This window comes from Panthera uncia, chromosome X (assembly GCF_023721935.1).
Source record: "Panthera uncia isolate 11264 chromosome X, Puncia_PCG_1.0, whole genome shotgun sequence".
Taxonomy (NCBI): Eukaryota; Metazoa; Chordata; class Mammalia; order Carnivora; family Felidae; genus Panthera; species Panthera uncia.
In genome coordinates, this window is record NC_064817.1 from 44,875,518 (window position 1) to 44,897,843 (window position 22,326).

Here is a 22,326-nt window from a genome sequence, read left to right on the forward strand (position 1 = left end):
TGAACTCTTACATTTTGGCTCAGGTCATAATGTCACAGTCGTGAGACCAAGAGCTGCGTCGGTCTCCATGCTGGGCATACAGCCTGCTTAAGATTCCCCCTCTCGCTCTTCCTCTGCCTCTCTCCTGCTCGCACGTGTGCATGCTCTCTCTCAAAAAAAATAAAATAAAAAAGACATTCTCTATATGTTATATGGTTAAATGAAAAAATATATACAACAAGGTTCCATACACACATACATAACTCTGGTGGAATTATGAATTTTCTTTCTGCTTTCTTGTATTTTCTAAAACTTTTCATAAGGAACATGTGGAAATATGTGGAACACATAAGGAAAAAAAGTTTTTCAAATGAATGGTCAAACCGCCAATAAGAAAATACTTTCTGGGGCACCTGGGTGGCTCAGTCGGTTAAGTGTCTGACTTCGGGTCATGATCTCATGGTTCATCAGTTTGGCCCCCGTGTGGGGCTATGTGCTGAGTGTGGAGCCTGCTTGGGATTCTGTGTCTCCCTCTCTCTCTCTGCCCATGCCCCGCTTGTGCTCTATCTCTCTCTGACTCTCAAAAATGAATAAACATTAAAAAAATAAAAAATAATAATAAAAGAAAATTCTTCTCTTCTCACCACAAACATGCATCACGAAGTTAAGCCTATATACCTATTACATTACGTGCCTTAGAAGGCACAATTTGTCAGGTCAAACCAAAAATACACAGAAATATCAAATGTGAAAAACTGAAGAAAAACAAACCTGAACTAAAACAAAATGAGGAGAAAAACCCTAAATTGTTCTACACATTTAACACAATTCCTATCAAAATCCCAGATGGTTTCTTTGCAGAAATTAACCAGCTTATCCTAAAATTCACATAGAACTTCAAGGGACCCAGAATAGCCAAAACCAAAATAATCTTGAAAAAAGGACAAAGTTGGAGGACACACCCTTACCAATTTTAAAACCTACTACAAAGCTATAGTATTAAGACAGTGTGGTACTGGCATAAGGATAGATGTATAGATAAATGGAGTAAAAATAAACAGTCCAGAAAAAAATATATTCATAGTCAATTGATTGTCAACAAGGGTGCCAAGAAAATTCAAAAGAGAAAGAACAGTCTTTTCAACAAATGATGCTGGGACTACTAGATATCTACATGCAAAAACCGGAAGTCAGACAATCTAAGTAAGGTTTCCTGGAAAAGATACCCAAACTGAGTCTTAAAGAGAGAAAATTAGCTGATCCAAGCAGAGGTAAGATCACAAGCAAAGTCAAGAAACAGTATGGAGTAAGTGCATATGAGTGGTACCATGAATAGTTTACTCACATATTAGAAGTGGGCAGATGAGGACAGAAAGGCAGACAGTCACCAAGGATTTCTATGCCATACAATGTAAAACACGGAGACCAGTTAGAGAGCTACTGCAATAATCCAGGAAAGAGATGCTGAGGTTTGAATGAAAATAGTGACAAGAGGAACAGATTCAAGATACATTAAGGAAATACTAAATACAAGATTTACCATCTAAATGAATATGATTGTGAGGCAAAAGAAGAGTCTATAAAAACTCCCAGAAATTTGCCTGTCAGGTGACAGTACTAGGACATAACTGTTAATACCAGAGCTAAGGAGTGATCTGTGAGGTTACACTTCCAAATCAATATACTTTGAAAATCATCTAATAAGATAGCATTACCTGCAAGTGAGAAAAAGTAACTAACAATGACTCACTTAGGTAGAGATTTTTTTTCTTTAACTTATTCTGACATAATTTTAGACTTGGAAAAAAACCTGCAATCATATACAAAGAATCCAGTATATCCTTCACTCACATTCCCCAAATGTTAACATTTTAGGTGGGATATTCTTAAGTAAGAATAATATTATTCACTTCACTTAACTTAAAGGTCACTTATCCAGAAACCTCAAGAACAGAGATCCATAAGTAAGATAAAAGGACTTCCAAACAGACAAAAATAGGCAAAATTAGATAATTTAAGTTAGAAAAAGCCTTCCAAAAATTTTAACTCCATAACCTCTTTTTAAAAATTACGGGCACCTGGGTGGCTCAGTCAGTTAAGTGTCTGACTCTTCATTTTGGCTTCGGTCATGATCTTACGGTTGTGACATCAAGCCCCACGTTAGACTCCATGCTAAACGTACAGCCTGCTTAAGATTCTCTCTCTCTCTCTCTCTCTCTCTCTCTCTCTCCCCCTCCCTCCCTCCCTCCACCCCTCCCCTGCTCATGTGGTCTCTCTCTTGAAAACAAATAAATATTACTCGGAACCCTAATATAAAAATAGAGGGACAAGTAGTGCTGCTCTGGCATAATAATTCTAACATGTTTGGTCACCTGGTTTCCCAAACTATAAGGATAGGAAGCAACAAATAAGAGGAATGGGGAAATGAGTGTTCCCCCAGTATTCTAAATTCTAAAAACCAACCCTAAGACAAAATTGTTCCTAGAGATAAACAGGGACATTTGTAAATATAAAAAGATTAATTCATCAGGATACTATAACAATTATGAACATATACACATCTAACAGCAGAGCTCCAAAATAAAATACACTCACAAAACTAGAAGGAAAGAATTCAATAATAGATTTTAATACCCCATTCTCAGTGATGGAGAAAACAAGCAGATGAAAAACCAAAAAGAAGCTGGAAAACTTGGCCAATACTACCAACCAACTTGACCTAACTGCCATCTACAGAACACTCCCAGTAAGAGCAAAATATACATTCTTTTAAAGTACACATGGAAAAGTCTCCAGAGCAAATAATATACTATACAATAAATCTCAGTAAATTTAAAGGAACTGAAATCAAACAAAGTATGCTCTCCTACCACAAAAGAATTAAATTAGAAATGAACAGAGGGGCACCTGAATGGCTCAGTCGATTAAGCATCCAACCCTTTATTTCGGCTTGGGTCATGGTCTCACAGTTCATGACTTTGAAACCCACTTCGGGCTCTGTGCTGACAGTGAAGAGCCTGCTTGGGATTCTCTCTCCTTCTCTCTCTCTCTCTCTCTCTCTCTCTCTCTCTGTCCCTCCCCAGCTTGTGCTTGCTCTCTTTCTCTCTCAAAATAAATAAATAAACAAAAAAAAATAAATAAAAGGAATGAACAACAGAATAAGGATAGCTCTATATAATTGATCCTTGAAACACATGGGTTTGAACTGTGCAGGTCCACTTATACATGAATATTTTACAGTACAGTAGTGTGAATTTGCTTTCTCTTCTTTATGATTTTCTTAAAATTTTTTCTGTAGCTTCTTTTATTGTAAGAATACAGTATATGATACATATAACATACACAATATGTGTTAAGCAACTGTTTGTTATTGGTAAAGCTTTGGTATACTATTACTAGTAAGTTTCTAGAGAGTCAAAGATATGCAGACTTTCAACTGCACAGGGGTTGGTGCGCCTAACCCCCACATTGTTCAAGGGTCAACTGTAGGTCAATGTAATAGATTTGAGAGTCTAGAAGTAAACCTTAACATTTATGGTCAACTGATTTTCAAAAAAGTGACCAAGGCCATTGAATGGGAACAAAGGTTACTTTCAACAAACCTTTCAACAAAAGGGGCAGGGGCAACTGGATATATCTACACACAAAAGAGTAAAGTTGGGCCCCCACCTCATACCATACAAAAAAATGAACTCAAAGTGGATCACAGACCTAAATGTAAGAGCTAAAACAATAAGTTCTTAGGAAAAAAAAATACTGGAGTGATTTTTAGTGATTCTGGGTTAAGCAATGATTTCCCAAATACAACAACAAAAATACAAGTGATAAAAGAGAAAACTGAGAAGATGGATCTCATCAAAATTTAAAACTTTTATGCTTCAAAAGATGCCACCAAGAAGGTGAAAAGCAAAGAGACTAACAGAAAATATGTACAAATCTGATAAGGGACTGATAGAATATATAATAAATTCTTACAACTCAATAATGAAAAGATAAATAATCCAATGGGCTTGAGATCTGAATAGACATTTCTCTAAATAAGATATACAAATAGCCAATAAACACATGAAAAGATGTTCCACATCATGATTCATTAGAGAAATGCAACTCAAAACCACAATGAAATACTACTTTATACCTGTGAAGATGGCTACAATAAAAAAGAAGACAGGGCACCTGGGTGGCTCAGTCAGTTAAGTGTCCAACTCTTGATTTCAACTCAGGTCATGATCTCACTATCATGAGATCAAGCCCCGAGTTAGGCTGCGTGCTGAGCGTGGAGCCTGCTTATGATTCTCTCTCTCTCTCTCTCTCTCTCTCTCCCTCTCCCTCTCCCTCTCCCTCTCCCTCTCCCTCTCTGCCCCTCCCCTGCTTACACGTGTGCTCTCTAAACAAAAAAAAAAAAAAAAAAGAGTAACAAGTGTTAGTAAGGATGTAGAGAAAATAGACTCATATATTGCTGGTGGGAATGTAAAATGATGCAGCTGCTTCAGAACACAGTCTAGCAGTTCCTCAAATTAAGTATAGAATAACTAGATGATACCATCTTCCCAAGAGAAATGAAAACATATATCCACACAAAACTTCTACACAAGTGTCCATAGCAGCACTATTCACATTAGCCAAAGGTGGAAACAATACAAATGTCTGTCAACTGATGGATAAACAAAATGTGTTATATCCATGCAATGGAATATTATTTGGAAATGCAAAATAATGAGCTATGGATACATGCTACAATAAGGATAAACCTTGAAAACATTATGCTAAATGAAAGAAGCCAGAGGAAAAGACCACATACTGTATGCTTTCATTTATACGAAGAGTCTAGAATACGCAAATCTATAGAGACAGGAAATAGATTAGTTGTCACTTGGGGTTGAGGTATATAGGACTGCAAACTGGCACAAGGGATCTTTAGGGCATGATGTTAATGTTCTAAAATTAGATTGTAATCAAGGTTACATAATTCTATAAATTTACTAAAAATCATTTACATATATATTGGTGAATTTTATGGTATGTTAATTATATCTCCATAAAATATGATGTCTCCTTTAAGAATCTTAAAATATTTTGACTAAAATCAAAGCCATTGTAAGATCAAATATGCCTTTGTAAAATTATACTTTCTACCTTCCCCGCATCCCCCTCCATTCTGTCTCTTCTCCTTATTTTCATCCTGGTCTCCAGGGCTGAGAATCACTGTTCTGAAGTGAAAAGACCTGACATCAATAAATAATAAACAACAAATAAGAAACACAAACACGGGGTGCCTGGGTGGCTCAGTCAGTTGAGTGTCTGACTCTTGGTTTCGGCTCAGGTCATGATCTCACAGTTCATAGGATCAAGCCCCAAGTCAGGCTCCAAGCTGTCAGCTTGAGATTCTCTCTTCCTCTCTTTCTACCCCTCCCCTCTCTCAAAATAAATAAACATAAAAAAATTATTTATATAGGGGTGCCTGGGTGGCTCAGTCGGTTGGGCGGCTGACTACAGCTCAGGTCATGATCTCATGGTCTGAGTTTGAGACTTGCACTGGGCTCTGTGCTGACAACTCAGAGCCTGGAGCCTGCTTCCGATTCTGTGTCTCCCTCTCTCTCTGCCCCTTCCCTGCTTTCTCTCTGTCTCTCTCTCTCTCTCAAAAATAATAAACATTAAAAAAAATTTAATTATTTATATAAACACAGTAAATAAGGAAAATAAATCTTTAAAACTAGGCCAAGAACTTCACTAAGCATAGAATATCTAAGGCCTTTTCATTATGGATCCACTACCTTCTTGACCATAAAACAGTTTCAGAACACAGGCTTTGGAGAGGAAGAAACCTGGAATCAAATCTTGATTTTGCCTCTCATTCCTCAAAGGAGATATGGGGCCAATTACTTCAACTCATTCATTCTTGATTTCATTTGTGAAATCTCATAGGACTGATATGAAAATAAAATGAAAATATACACATAAACTACTTAGCACAGTGCCTGGCACAATATAATAATCAATAAATAGAAGCTTTTGTTTTCCATATCTTAAAAACCTCTAGGGGCAGCATTATAATAAACCACTATTCAACAATACTCTAAAAAACATTAAATGATTTTCAGTAGACTCACTTAGTAAAACTGATAATAATACATTCTTTTAAAGCTTTCCAGTAATAAGACATGTTAGGATCGATTCAGTGACCAGGATAATATTCAGCAATGCATTCTACATTCAGCAATGCAGAAACACACCTCAGTGAAATACTCCACAAAAATCAGACCTCAAACCAAAAGTCTCTTGCTGAATTTAACAGCTATATATCATAACCTTTACGTGACCATTTTTTCCTTCAAAAAATAGTAATAAACTAGGAATATGTATAAAGATAACTGCAAAAGCACCTCTATAGAGATTGAAATTATAGGGAAAATCTCACAAAGTTTACCTTACATCTACTCCTTTAACCTGCTTGATATATAATCCTGGAGCATTTGAGTTAAAAGTTTGAAATAATTTTCTACCACAGCTTACTGTAGTTCTATCCATGAGAAATTCAGCATAAAATCAGTACTTTGTCAATCAATGGCTCAAGAATTTCAACTTTTGGAACCAGCAATTGAAAGAATACATATAAAGTCAACCTACTGAATGGGAGAAAATATTTGCAAATGCCATATCTGATAAGGGTTGGTATCCAAAATATATAAATAACTCTTACAATTCATCACACAAAAAACAATCCAATTAAAAATTGGCAGAGGACCTGAATAGACATTTTTCCAAAGAAGACAAAGAGATGGCCAGCAGACACATGAAAAGATGCTCAACATGGGGTGCCTGGCTGGCTCAGTCAGTAGAGCATGCAACTCTTGATCTCAGGGTCATGAATTTGAGCCCCACGCTGGGTGTAGAGTTTATTTTTTTAAAAAAAGAAACTCTTCCCCTCCCCCATGGACTTCTGTTAAGTTTCTCAGGATCCACATAAGAGTCAAAACAGAGGGGAAGAAAAAAAAAGAGGTTAGAGAGGGAGGGAGCCAAATCATAAGAGACTCTTAAAAACTGAGAACAAACTGAGGGTTGATGGGGGGTGGGAGGAAGGGGAGGGTGGGTGATGGGTATTGAGGAGGGCACTTTTTGGGATGAGCACTGGGTGTTGTATGGAAACCAATTTGACAATAAATTTCATATTTAAAAAATAAATAAATAAATCCATTTTAAAAAAAGGAACTCAATATTACTAATGATCAGGGAAATGCAAATGAAAACCACAGTATCACCTCACACCTGTCAGAATGGCTAGTATCAAAAAGAGAAGAAATGACAAGTGTCAATAAGGATGTGGAGCAAAGGCAACACTAGCACAGTGATGGTGGGAATGTAAATTGGTGCAGCCAGTCTGGAAAACAGTATGGAGGTTCCTCACAAAACTAAAAGTAGAAGTATCACATGATCCAGTGCTTCCACTACTGGGTATTTACCTAAAGAAAATAAAAACACTAAATCACAAAGATACATGCTAACCTAGGTTTACTGCATTATTTATAAAAGCCCAGATGTGGAAGCAACCTAAATGTCCATCAATAGAAAAACGGATAAAGAAGATGTGGTATATATATACACACAATGAAATATTACTCAGCCATAAGAAAGAATGAGATCATGCCATTCATGACAACATGAATGGACCAAGAGGGTATTCTGCTAGGTGAAATAAGTCAGACAGAGAAAGACAAATAGCATATGATTTCAGTCATGTATGGAACCTAAAAAACAAAACTAATGAGTAAATAAACAGCAAAGGTAAACAGACTCATAAATACAGAGAACAAACTTGTGGTGGCCACAGGGGAGGGGGGGGTGAGGGGATAGGCAAAATAGGGAAAGCAATTAAGAGCTACAAACTTCCAGTTATAAAATAAGGAAGCCAAATAGATGAAAAGTACAGCATAGGGAATATAGTATATATATATATATTATTATATATATATATATATAGTATATATATAATATATATATAATAATATATATATAATAATTCCCAGCATAGGGAATATAGTATATATATATAATATTATATATATTATATTGTAATAACTTTGTATGGTGACATACGGTAACTGTACTTACTGTGGTGAGCACTGAATAATGCATAGAATTGTCAAATTACTATGTAGTACACCTAAAACTAATACAATGTTGTATGCCATGTATACTTCAATAAAAATCTTTAAATAAATAGTCAAAATTATAAATTTCCCATTAACAGTCCTCTCTCTCTCATATATGTACATTCATGTCAATAAACATTTACCAAGTGCCAAGCACTGTCAAGGTCTGGGGATAAAAGAAAAAAAAGTCAGGGGCACCTGGGTGGCTCAGTTGGTTGGGCGTCCGACTTTGGCTCAGGTCATGATCTCGCGGTCCGTGGGTTCGAGCCCCGCGTCGGGCTCTGTGCTGACAGCTCAGAGCCTGGAGCCTGTTTCAGATTCTATGTCTCCCTCTTTCTCTGACCCTCCCCTGTTCATGCTCTCTCTCTCTCTGTCTCAAAATTAAATAAATGTTAAAAAAAAAAAACTTTAAAAAAAAAAAGAAAAAAAAGTCAGTCCTTGTCCTCAAGGGACCTACAGTTTACTCAAGTTTAAGATCTACTACTGTGGACTTCTGGTTCACCAAGGTGAACTGAACACTTCTATCTCTTGTACTTTCCAAGACCCTGGGAAAGTGATAGTATAAAAATACAAAAGTATAAGTCATAAGTCAAGAACACAAATGAAAAATGGCATAGCAAATACAAGATTTCAACAATTTCTGACAGAGAACAGATAGGAAAGAACTGGCTGGCGAGTAACACAAATCAAAGGATGCTAGAACCTAAAATACATAACAGAAAGGGTTGCAACCCAGGAGGGAGAAGGCTTGCAAGACCAAACCCCAGAGATAAGCGATCCCATAAAGCACCATAGTTAAAAAAGAAAGAAAGAAAGAAAGAAAGAAAGAAAGAAAGAAAGAAAAAGGCTGAAAACAGGGATTAGCTGAAGGTCTGAATTATGACACAATTGATGAGCTCTCCTCCCCATTCCACCAAAGACAAAAATCCTTGCATGCAGAATATCAAATTCAACAAACCAGGATGAACAAGAGAACCCCAGAGCAAAGCCCTTGACCTCCTGCATCTGGGCTCTCCAAGTATAATAGCCAGCTGTCCACCCACTCACCCCAAAATAAAGCCTACCAGTTGACAACCCTGACTCAGTACAACAGAACTCCCAGTCGGCCCTTCTACTAGCTCATTCTTAAATATGAACAGAATCAGGAGACAGCCATTTGGAGAAAACCTGTAACACAGAAAAGAAAGATCAAGAAAAACAAAAATGTTCTTTGAGGAGTTGAAATAATTCAAGAAACCATTTTTAATTTTTAAAAATATAGTCCTAAGATTCAAAAAATCAAAGATGTATATAATTAACAGATTCCCTCCCAACCCATTTAGCTCCCACCATTGCCCTAACAGGTAACCCATTCATTAGATTCTTATGTAGCCCTCCAGAGTTTCTTTAGGCAAATAAGCAAATATAAATAAGGAGCACCTGGGTGGCTCAGTTGGTTGAGCAACCAACTCCTGATTTTGGCTCAGGTCATGATCTCGTGGTCATGGGATCAAGACCCAAGTCAGGCTCTGCGCTGACAGCACAGAGCCTGCCTGGGATTCTCTCTCCCTCTCCGCCTGTTCCCTGCTCATGCTCATTCTCTCTCTCTCTCACTCTCACAATAAATAAATGAACATTTAAAAAAAGTAGCATAGTATATACCAAACTTTTGTTTAGAGTCACAATAACTTGATATTTTTTCCCTGTCACCACATGGAGGTTCCTCATTCTTATTTTTTAAAACCTATGTGGTATATAGTATTCAATTATTTGCTGTTATGTGTTACGACAGATAACGTTGCATATTTTGCATCTCTCTCTCTCTCTCTCTCTCTCTCTATATATATATATATATGTATGTGGGGGGTGTGTATATTTATGTATTCCCTGAAATGAGATTGTTGGATCAAAAGAAATTTACATACTTAACTTTTATTGAAGTATGCTAATATATCCAGAATAATAAATGTGTATCTTTACATAATGCTGCCAAACTGCCTTCCATGGGCATTGTACCAATTTAAACTCCCACCTGTAATGTGTGAAAGTGTCCTTTACCCCATAGCCTTGACAACAAAAAGGTGTTATCAAATGTTTTGATTTTTTTAACACTCCTATAGATTTAAAAAAGGAATCTGTGTGGTTTTAATTAGCATTTATCTTATAAGTGAGGTTAAGCATCTTTCACATAAACAATAATTAAAGTCATGAATAAGCCAAGAATTCTTATTATCACTGTTACCCTTAAGGAAATAAAATAAGACATATGAATATTGGAAAGCAGGAGACAAAACCAAAACTTGCAGGCTATATGATTATCCACAAAATCCAAGCAAATCAATTAAAAAACTATAATAGGAACTAACAAGAGAGCTCAACAGAAAGACCAAAGATGAAATCAACAAGCAGAAATCAATAGCTTTGCTATATATCAGCAATAATCAGATAGAAAATGTAATTTAAAAAACAACTATTCTGGAGGTGGGCAGCACTAGGAAGGGGAGGGAAGGGCTGGGTGCCTTGAAGAAGGGCAGCTCACTGAGATTTTACACACACACACACACACACACACACACACACACACACACACACAATCCTGTACCTAACAGCAACAAAGCTGTAACATATTCATCTAGGAATAAGCTCAAGAAGAAATTTGCAATACTATATAAATAAAACTAATACAATACAGCTATGGTCAGCTAAATAATGTAGTTTCAGCAGTGATAGCATAAAAAATGTTGTCAAAACAACTGGCTATCTATATGGGGGGGAGGGAGAGATGTTACAGCCCTACTTAAAAACCAGTCACAAAAATAAATTCCAGGTAGGTTAAAGAGCTAAATGTAAAAGGAAAACTATGTAACTATTAAAAGAAAAATATGGTTGAATATATTTCTAACTTGAAAAAAGGCTTTCATTAAAAAAAAAACTAGATGCAAAGACCATTAATAAAAAAGCTAACACATTTGGCCATCTGACCATGAACAAGGTTAAAAGATAAGCAACAGACTGGGAGCAAACATTTGCAACACGTATAGCAAAGCATTACTATCCAGAATATATAAAGAACTAAAACAAATCAGTAAGAAATACAAATGGCCAATACATGGATGGTAGGATGGTTCAAACTCTTTAGTAAGCAGGGACATGCAAATTCAAATAATTTAATATCATTTTTTTGTCCATCAGATGAGCCCCCCAAAAATCTGTTAATATTACATTTGAGAAGTGTATGAGAAATTCAGCACTTCATAAACTCTTGGCAGATAAACTGGAATAGCTTTTTCATTTGACTAATTCCAAGTATCTATTTATAAATCTTTAAGTAGGCTCCATGCCCAGCATGGAACTCGAACTCATGACCCTGAGATCAAGAGTCGCAACCTCTACCAGAGCGAGCCAGGCACCCCAACAAATTCGACGTATCTTAATGCATACTTGTCATTAGCAATTCCACTTTTTAGTATCTACCTGAGAAATATTCTTGTATGCATACAAATATGTATGCACTAGGACTTTTACTGAAGCATTGTTTGGAACAGCAAAAAATACTGAGAAGAACTTAAATATACACCTATAAGAGAATGGTGAAATAGCAGTGGTACATGTGTAATAATACACATCTGTTTAAATGAGAGATGGATACATACTGATATATAAAAATCTCCTACCTATACATACTATTAGGTGAAAAAAACAAGTTATAGTACAACATATACATCTTTATATCATTTATGTGAAAAAAATCCACAAAACCTTTTGTTTCTAAATGTACTCATGTATGTTTAAATGCCTGTAAAAAAGACTGGAAAGATATGCTCTTAACTTACCCTACAGGTTAAAGAAGCAAGTAGTATTAAACACTATGTATTCATTAAAAAGAATGAAGTGATGTGTAAATACTGACATGAAAAGAGCCCTAAGTCATATTCTTTGGGAAAAGAGCAAATCATAAAATATATTTTTTATTTGTATATGCACATATGAAAAAGGACTGTACAAGTTCACAGTCAACTCCTTTTTTCCAAAGATTTTTTTAAATTATTTTTAAGTAATCTCTACGCCCAATGTGGGGCTTGAACTTACAACCCCAAGATCAAGAGTTGCAAGCTCCACCAACTGAGCCAGCCAGGTGCCCCCCGCCAGTCAACTTTGAACAATGGATACCCACTGGGGGGCAAGAAATTGCAAAAAAGTGGACCTTAAGGCTTTAGTGGACCTCTATGTTATTTTAATCCTTTAAGGCAGAATTGTCTATTGTCTATCAGAATTGTCTATACAAAAGAACCAGTTAAGGATATTATCACTTCTCAAAATAACTGAAGGAAGGAGAAAACAAATAAGGTATGTACTACATAAATCCAAATAAATTCATCAATCAATACTTATTGAATGCTTTGTGCCAAGCACTGTAAGCCCCTTCATGCATTTTCTCATGTAATCATCACCAGAATCTTGAGGCAGATAATATCTTTATTCCCATTTTACAAATGAAGAAACTAGGCTTTAAAAATTAACTTGACTAAAATCACACAGCTAGCGAAAATCAGGGCTAGAATTCAATCCAGGCATTGAATTCCTAAGTCCATTCTTTACTCATAACATGACGCCACATATGACTTAGAGCCACATGTGTAACACTATATCCCTGAATTAAACAGATACATACAATGCATAACCACATTATAGTCCTCAGGAGTTTATAACACTAAAACTATCTTCTTACTCACTTCCATCATCCAGTTTTGCTTTAGCAAGATCATTTCCTCAATTAAAGATACCCATATTGTGTGAAAAACTTTCTGGGTCCAAATTAGAAAAGGAGTTGAAATCATCTCCATCTTCTTTCATTATCAAAAATAAACAATTTATCTTTATTGGGGAGCCTGACTTTATATTTATCAATCACCTATCCTAATTAAAACTTTATTCTGTCTAACCCTTTATAACAATGGTGGCAAAACTACATACAGGGGCACCTGGGTGGCTCAGTCAGTTAAGCATCCCATTTCGGCTCAGGTCATGATCTCATGGTTTGTGGTTCGAGCCCCGCGTTGGGCTCTGTGCTGACAGCTTACAGCCTGGAACCTGCTTCGGATTCTGTGTCTCCCTTTCTCTCTGCCCACCCCCCACCGCCAGCTCACACTCTATCTTTCGCTCTCAAAAATAAATAAACATTAAAAAAATAAAAATAAATAAAATAAAAAACTACATGCAGCCCTCAAGCCAAACCCATCTCACTTCACTGCCATATTTTGTGCAGCAGGTGAGCTAAGAAATATTTTTATATTTTTAAATGGTTGGGAAAAAAATCAAAAGAAGAATAGTATTTCATGACACAAAAATTATTTAAAATTCATATTTCAGTGTTCATAAATAGTTTTATTGGAACATAGTCACACTCATTCATTTACATATTGCCTATGGCTGCTACAACAGCAGAGTTGAGATGTTGCAACAGACTTCATGGCCTGCAAAGCTTAAAATATTTAGTCTAGTCCTTTACAGAAAAAGTTATCAAACCTTGCTTTATAGTTTTCATAAGAAAGTTATCTACTTTACTGAATTACTCCTAAAAACAACTCTGAGAGCTATTTGGTATTACCCTGAATTCTGAAAATTAGGAAGGCTCAGAAAAGTTTTAGCATCTTGCCCAAGTCAGAAAGCTAGTAGGTGAAGGGGAGAATTCTGGAAACCCAGTTTTCTAACTCCAAATCCAATATACTGTTTACCACAATACCACTTTCTAAGAACCCAACCCCTCCTGATTAATCAATGAGTTTAGATCTTTGGCGCTAAAATTTACCAGATGGTTAGAGACATAAAAGCCTTAAATTGGTAGGAAATCATTTCTCAATTGAGAAACTCTGACTCCAAAAATATTTTAATAGACTACAATGCATTTCATATGTATATGTATGTCATATAATTTACAAAGCATATTTTCTCATTTAATGAGCAAAAAAACCTCTGCAAAATAGGTAGGGCTTTTGTTTTGTTTAGTAACACATGAAGTAATCGATGCTTAGACTTATACAATATCATACTGAGGGCAAGACCAGAACCCAGGCTGACTCCTACTCCAGTGACATTTTCACTTGGGAACAGTTTCTTCTCATAAGGAATGTATTTGGGTTTTTTCCCCCTTAGAAACAAAAGCAGTAGCTCAGACATTTAAAATATTAAGAAACCTATAGTGTTTAAAAGGGATAAACAATTCAACAAAATAACAATTAACAAAAGAGATACTCAGAATTGCTGGTCTCTTAACATTCAGATCTCTGTTCAAAGTCACCTCCTCAAAGAAGACTTCCAAACTAACCACCTGAGCTAAAGAGGCTCCTCTCTAACATCCCAGCACCCTTGAAAAATTTTTTTCTTGAGGTACTTGGCTGGCTCAGTCAGTGGAACATGCAACTCTTGATCTCAGGATTGGGGATTTGAGCCCCACACTGGGTGTAGAGATTATTTAAAAATAAAACCTTTTTTAAAAAGTTCTTCTCAGCATTTATTTTCTGATAGATCTGTTGACTATCTGTTGTCTTCCACTGTAATGTAACTTCAAAGAGGACAGGGTCATTTCCTAATTTACTTCCTTTTCATCTATTCCCCCAACACATCAACCCTGCACACTGGAGGAACACAATAAATATTTATTGAATGAATGGTAGAACTTTACAAACATGCTGGGTAAGTCATACTACAAAATTCATTTGGGCTAACAGCTTCAGAGTGAGTTAAAAGTGCATCTGAAAGGTTCCTTAGCAAATGAACTGCGTATCTTCAAGGGTTTTGTCTCTTGCTAGAAACCTTCAAATGATAGCTCTGAATGGAAATGCGACAGTCGCCCATCAGGATAAAAATTATTCTCCGGGCAGCATTGGAAATAAAAGAACTGATCAACTGGAGTTGATCAAACCAATTCCCCATTCTTGTATTAAAACACATCCCCTAGTGTTTAAAACAATTCAAAATAACATCCCTATTTTAATTATACTTGACTTGAGGCTGAGATTTACCAACCAAACATGCTATACTAAATTTTAATTCTCATTTTTACAAGCAACTAAACTAAAATAATCTTGTGTTATTCCTAAATGAAAAGGACAAGTACAGGTGATGATAGCCTAAGCTACAAATAAAAAGTCTCCAAAAAGTACTGATTGATATGTGGTTTGGTCAAGAAGCTGGCTCACAATCAGAATCTATGTAACACATAGATATGACTCCTTTTAGGATAAATCCCATGCCAATTTCTGGTTAATTATAAACCAAATCTGCTTTTTTCCTACTTTTAAGATTTCGCCCTATACAAACAATCTGAAAACAAAAATACTACTCTTTATAAAAAAGGAAAACAACACTTTAACATAAGGAGTGTCTAGTTAGCCATATTGAAGTTTCCTGATCATGCAAGTCTCATTGCCTCATAAAGAGCTTTAGAATATTCCCACTCTTCAAATATAAGGCATGACCTTCAAAAATGCATTTAGAAACATTTCTCCTCCACAAATGCTCAAAAAGTAATCAGATATCGCCAAAAAATAGCTTCATTTAAATACATGTACAGTATTGTATATTATGTATTTTTTATTGAAGTATAGTTGACACACAATGTTACATTAGTTTCAGGCATACAACATAGTGACTCAACAAGTCTATACATTATGCTATGCTCCCACAAGTGTAGCTACCATCTGTCACCATACAACAATATTACGATACCATTAATTATATTCCCTATGGTGTACCTTTTATCCCTATGACTTATTCCTTCCATAACTGGAAGCCTGTACCTCCCACCCCCTTATCTATTTTATAATTTAAAAAAAACTTCAAGATAATCCATATGCAAAAGAATAGAGCTGGACCCTTACCTTATACCATATACAAAAATTAACTCAAAATGGATCAAAGGCCTCAATATTAAAGCTAAAACAATAAAACTCTTCAAAGAAAAAATAGGGGTTAAAAATCTTCATCATCTTGGATTCGGCAATGGTTTCTTAAATATAACACTGAAATCATAAGAAACAAAAAAAAAATAAACTGGATTTTGTCAAATTTCAAAACTTTTGTGCATCAAAAGACACTATCAACAAAGTAAAAAGACAACTGAGAATGGAAGAAAATATTTGCAAATCATATATCTGATCAGGGTCTAGTATCTAGAATATATATACATATATATATATATTTATTTTTTTTAATGTTTATTTATTTCTGAGACAGACAGAGTGGGAGAGGGACAGAGAGAGAGAGGGAGACAGAATCAGAAGCAGGCTCCAGGCTCTGAGCTGTCAGCACAAGGCCCGATGCAGGGCTCCAACTCACAAACCGTGAGATCATGACCTGAGCTGAAGTCAGACCCTCAACCGACTGAGCCACCCAGGCGCCCCTAGAATATATTTTTAAAAAACTCTTACAAGTCAACAATAAAAAAATTATAAAATGGGCAAATAGACATTTCTCCAAAGATGAAATTGAAATAGCCAATGAGCACATTAAAAGATGCTATCATTGCATAGGGGCACTTGTACCGCAATGTTTATAGCAGCACTCTCAACAATAGCCAAATTATGGAAAGAGCCTAAATGTCCATCAACTGATGAATGGATAAAGAAATTGTGGTTTATATACACAATGCCGTACTACATGGCAATGAGAAAGAATGAAATATGGCCCTTTGTAGCAACGTGGATGGAACTGGAGAGTGTGATGCTAAGTGAAATAAGCCATACAGAGAAAGACAGATACCATATGGTTTCACTCTTATGTGGATCCTGAGAAACTTAACAGGAACCCATGGGGGAGGGGAAGGAAAAAAAAAAGAGGTTAGAGTGGAAGAGAGCCAAAGCATAAGAGACTCTTAAAAACTGAGAACAAACTGAGGGTTGATGCAGGTGGGAGGGTGGGGAGGGTGGGTGATGGGTATTGAGGAGGGCACCTTTTGGGATGAGCACTGGGTGTTGTATGGAAACCAATTTGACAATAAACTTCATATATTGAAAAAAAAAGATGCTATCATTAGTCATTAGAGAAAGGCAAATTAAAACCACAATGAGATCCCATTTCACACCCACTTAGGATGGCCATAAAGCACACAAACAAAAAAATCCAGAAAGTAACAAATGTTGGTGAGGATGTGAAGAGATTAGAACCCTTATACATTACTGGTGGAAATGTAAAATAGTGCAGCCACTGTGGAAAAGTTTGGTGGTTCCTCAACAAGTTAAACAGAATTACTACCTGACCCAATAATTCTACTTCTAGGTACATACCCCAAAGAATTGAAAACAGTTGTTCAAGTACTTATACATAAATATTCATACCAGCATTATTCACAAAAGCCAAAAGGTAGAAAGATACCAAATGTCTACGAACCGATGAATAGATTAACAAAATGTAGTATATTCATACAATGGAATATTATTCAACCATAAAAAGGAATGAAATATAGGGGCACCTGGCTGGCTCAGTTGGAAGAGCATGCAACTCTTGAACTTGGGGCTGTGAGTTCAAGACGCACGATGGGTGTAGAGACTACTAAAAAAAAATAAACTTAAAAAAAAGGAATGAAAGACTGATACATGCCACAACATTAGTGAACCTCAAAAACATGCAAAGTGAAAGAAGCCAGACACAAAAGGTCATATATTGCATAGCTTCATTTATATGAAATACCCAGAATAGCAAATCCATAGAGAGGGCAGATTCGTGGTTGCCAGGGGCTGGGAGGAAAGGGGAATGGGAAGCGACTGTTTAATGGGTACAGAGTTTCCTTTTGGGGTGATGAAAATGTTTTGGAACAAGATATGCAACATCATGAAGGTACCTGACATTGAATTGTACACTCTAAAATGGCACATTTTATGTTATGTGAATTTTATCACAATACAAAGTTACCAGGTTAAAACACAGAAAACAATGTTACTTCATTTCTGTTAATGAAAAAAATGATATATCCCTGAAGAAAGGAGCATTAAAGACTCACTACTGCAGTAAGTTAACCTCAACATTTTCTAAACTGAATATCTTATGATAAGCTCTACCTAAACAATTTAAAATGGTATCAAATTCTCCTTTTGAAGTTTTGGGTATTTCTGAATAAATGCTTTTACAGATGTCCTTTACAATCATCAAATATCTCCTAACAGTACCATAAATTTTATGATCTCAAACAAAAAAATGTAAAAGACCCACCTCTCTGAAAGTATTCTGGATTTTAGGCAAGAGACATAAACAAGTATATCTGCAAATAGAACTGGTCTACTTATACTAAGATGGGATACTGAGAAAGGAAGGGTTTTTTTCTTACACACAATCCCCACCCCACAGACATATACACAAAAATTTAGGCCTTCTATTAATTTTAAGTAAATTATCTGACTAGAAATCTTATAGTAATATAACAATTCTCATTTCTTTATTTCTGACTACTCTGGTTCTAGTCAGAACCTGACTGGCTTTATCATTTAAAACCCCTGGCTTTATCATTTACTGGCTAAGTCAATGGACACCTTAATGAAAAATTCGTGTAGTTTATGGAAGAAAGTTAAAGTCCAAATTACAGAAATTTAACTCCTATAAAATAATTATATCAACAAATGTAGACTTGTGATATGAGGATCAACGCTGGTCTAGAAGTCAGAACTCCAGGGTCCACCACTCACTTACCAGGACAGGTCTTATCTTTCTGTGCTTTCTCTCTTATGTATAAAAAGGCAAATAATGTTCCTGCTTGCCTACCAACAGAAGTACAGTAATAAAAATATGTACAAGGTGTGATGGGACCACTAAAGGAGGGCACCGAATGCAGTTTGGTGGAGGATGCTGGGAAAAGAAAAAAAGCGGGGGGAGCATGAAAGGCTTTCAGAAATAGCTAAAGACTGAAGTTAGTCTAAAAAGAATGAGTTCAAAATTCAAAGGGAAGGGGAGAGAGAGCATTCCAGGTTGGGGAGGGGGTTTGGGGCAGGGGCATCAGAAGCGAAGGCAGAGAGATGAACACCAAAAATCTGCTTATGTTATTTTCCTTCTTAAATAGTCAAGGGCTCCTAATTCTGCAGGGTAATCCTTCACCCTAGCCTCAATCTAAGATTCCAACCTTATCGCATTCCACTCCCCAGCCTCAATACTTGAAAGATCTTCCACTCCAGGAACATCTAGTTCAAAACTGGGAGGCTACCTTGCCTGCCAAAGTTGGTGTAACATTCCCAGGCTCTCATGATGCTTTTATACTTCTATTCTACTGCTTACTACACTAAGTATTCATCTTAATCTGAGAGAATACGAACATAGTATTAACTTTTGTATTTAAACTCTGGGTAGCCAAAACAAGGATTACACTCCTTCCAACATCAAGACAGAATAAAGAAAAAAGTCATGGGAATGTTCTCAAATTTGCAACTTTTCCAAGATAATAAATATATGTCAGCAAAGTTTGTAAAAAGTAACCATGAAAAGTGAAAAATCCATAAACTATTAATCTTGACCCAGAATAGAATGAGACCATCACAAAGCATCCCTACCAGAAGATAAGTAATGCATTCAGAGAACAAAATGTCCTTAGTAATCTGCTATAATTTAAACGCACATCAACAAGTGCCAATTTTCAAACAAAATAAATTCTGAATGACAAAAAAAATCACGTATATATATTTTAGCATTCAAAACCAGTTTTAGTGCATTTTAGCTATCCTTCAATGCAAGGTATCCCTCCTTTAGGCTGCTGACTTCAAACAATTTTTAAATTCATCAGTCTAAAGGTTAAATATTGTCTAGAAGACACCTGCTGCTCTGTGTCATATACTGCGACCTCTTCAAAAGTTATCTTGGTAGTACAACTTACTATAAATGAAAAACAGGTAACAATGCCTCCCCAAATTGGATGCAATCACTACTATATAGAAGTGTATAGTAAGTGAGTAAGCCTTTTCACAACTTTAAGGCTATTTATTCATGTAATTGCTTCAATCAAAGGTAACGCTTAAGAAGGAATAGCTATACCACTCGCATCTGTTTTGAGGGTTCAATTTCATTTTAACAGGGTCTATCAACTCCCAAGATAGGGAGATACACACGTGCTGGATTTCCACCCACAGCCCACACCATAAATGTTTCACCACTCTTAACTAGTCAAACAAAACCTCTTTCCAGTACACTGAAGCCACCTCACCACTTTTACCCTAAAGCCATCATACCATCTCCTCCCCATTCGCAACCGTCAGTCACCCATTCCCAAATAACACCTCTCAATCTCTTGAACCTAACCCACTTACACAATCAGACAGCAATATCCCTCTCCACGATCTCCCACCCCAATGCCCACTGAAACTCAACTTCCCACACCCGAAGCGATCTTCTCTTTCAGCAGCCTCAATCTCACCTAAATGATCACTCAGTCCTTTGTCAACCATCTCCCAGGGCCCCCTCACGTATCCTCCTCACCTTCCCGATCCCCTAGTCTTCCACCAACTCCCAAAGTTGCCACCCCCCAACAAAAACAGAAAAAAAGACAAAAACGCACCTTAACCCCAAACCTGCCCTTCTCCACTTTCCCCCTCAGAATTTTCCTCTCCGCCTGTTCGCTCACACGTACTACAGCTCCGAGAACCCCGAAGACCCAAGCCCGGCCTCGTCCCATACCTCTTGGCGACGGCATCCACCCTACCTCAGTCAAGCCGCCCCCCACTAGGGCGCTTACTCCTAACAGACTCTTTGGCCGCCGCTGCCTCCCTCCATTCATCCCTAGCCCATTCATCTCTCAGCCCAATCCCAGACACGCCCCCCGGCCTCCTCCCTCTCTCCCAGAGCCTTGGCCGGCCCGGGACCCTCACCAGATTAGAAGCTCTCACGGACAGAGACTCTGACTCTTTTCGCTGCTCCCTCGCCCTCTTTCAAGCCTCCGCTCGCCCCTCGACGAGCCACACCGTAGAACACACACATATACACACACCGCCTCCTCCTCTATCGCCTCCTCCGATGCTTCTTACTCCCCTCCTCGATGTCTCGAGCGCCGCTCCGCGTTGTGTGCGCGTGCGCGCGCGACAGTCTCCCGCGAGCCCACCGGGCCAGCTACTGCCGGTAGGTAAAGAGCGGGCGGGGTTAGGGGAGCGGTGTACGAGCCCAAGCTCGAGCTCGCCCGGGAGCAGAGCAGGCGCACGCGTACTCCAGCCAGGGAATTCTGGAGAGAAGAGAGGGGTAGAGGGGGGCGGGGAAGGGAGGGGAGGGAAGGAGAGGGGGGGAGGGGCGGAGAAAGACGACGGAGCAGCCCTAACTCCGAACAGCCCCTATCGCAGCGAGGTGCCCAGTGGCTAGCCAACTAGAGCGTGCGCACTCCTCCCCCGCCCTCTTCAACGCAGCGGGAGAGAGGGATGCGCGTCGAGCAGGAGAAAGGCTTCTCTCCTTTCCAAGAAGAAAATCTCAGTGAGGAGACACGCGTGACACCCCCTGTGTGTTCAAAAGATCTCTCTCCACGGCTTCTTTACCCACCTCCCCTCCAAAAAAGAAAAGTCCAAGCACACACTTCCCAGCCACCCACCATCCACTCTGTTATCCGCAAGCCTCTAAATGCAGCAGCTCTACGGAGATGTGATACCCGCCGGCACCTTTTCACCCACCACCCCTAACTCCCTTTTTTCAACTCCCAGCTTTTCTCGCGAGACCCATACCTGCCGGCTTCGGGATTAGAAATCGAAGCACAGATTTACAAATACCGGTCTCCCGGTTACGTTGCTAGGGCAACGGCCACGGCATGTTCCCCCCCACACACCCCCACCCCCACCCCTCCGGACCTCAGTGCGCGCGCGCGGGGGCTGGGCAACAACGAAAGTGGGGATGGGAAAGGGAAGATATGAAACGGATTTTTGACGGCATGTAACCGCTAGGCCTGGGCACGTGCCTTGCGCCTCGCAGGCAGGTGTGGTGTACCCTGGGAATTGTAGTTTTTGTTTCCATCTCCAGTCCCATTCGCACCCTCCGCCTTACTTAGGCCTCTGGCCTGGAGGGAAATTACCGACGCCATTTTGCTGGGAACAATGGCCTTCGGCCTAGGCTGTAGCGCGTGGGGGAGGGAGCAATGTTTTAAGGGTTTGGTTACCCTCCCCTGGCCCCTCGGTGCCATAGCAACCCCTTCAGAAGCCTAGCCCCGCCCCCTCTCTGTCCTGCTGGCTCCTAGACTGCACGCTGCGTAAAGGCCACCTCCCCTAAAGCTGGC

At 38.1% G+C, this 22,326-nt stretch overlaps 1 protein-coding gene across 1 annotated transcript in view; it reads right to left on the bottom strand.

Annotated features, from left to right (window-relative positions):
• WNK3 (WNK lysine deficient protein kinase 3) overlaps positions 1 to 21,058 on the bottom strand; it is a 191,740-nt gene extending 170,682 nt beyond the window's left edge. Inside the window, exon 1 of the mRNA XM_049643249.1 lies at positions 20,948 to 21,058. The gene's annotated coding sequence lies outside the window, so the exon portion shown is untranslated. The remainder of the gene's footprint in view (positions 1 to 20,947) is intronic.
• Between the last annotated feature and the right edge of the window lie 1,268 nt (positions 21,059 to 22,326).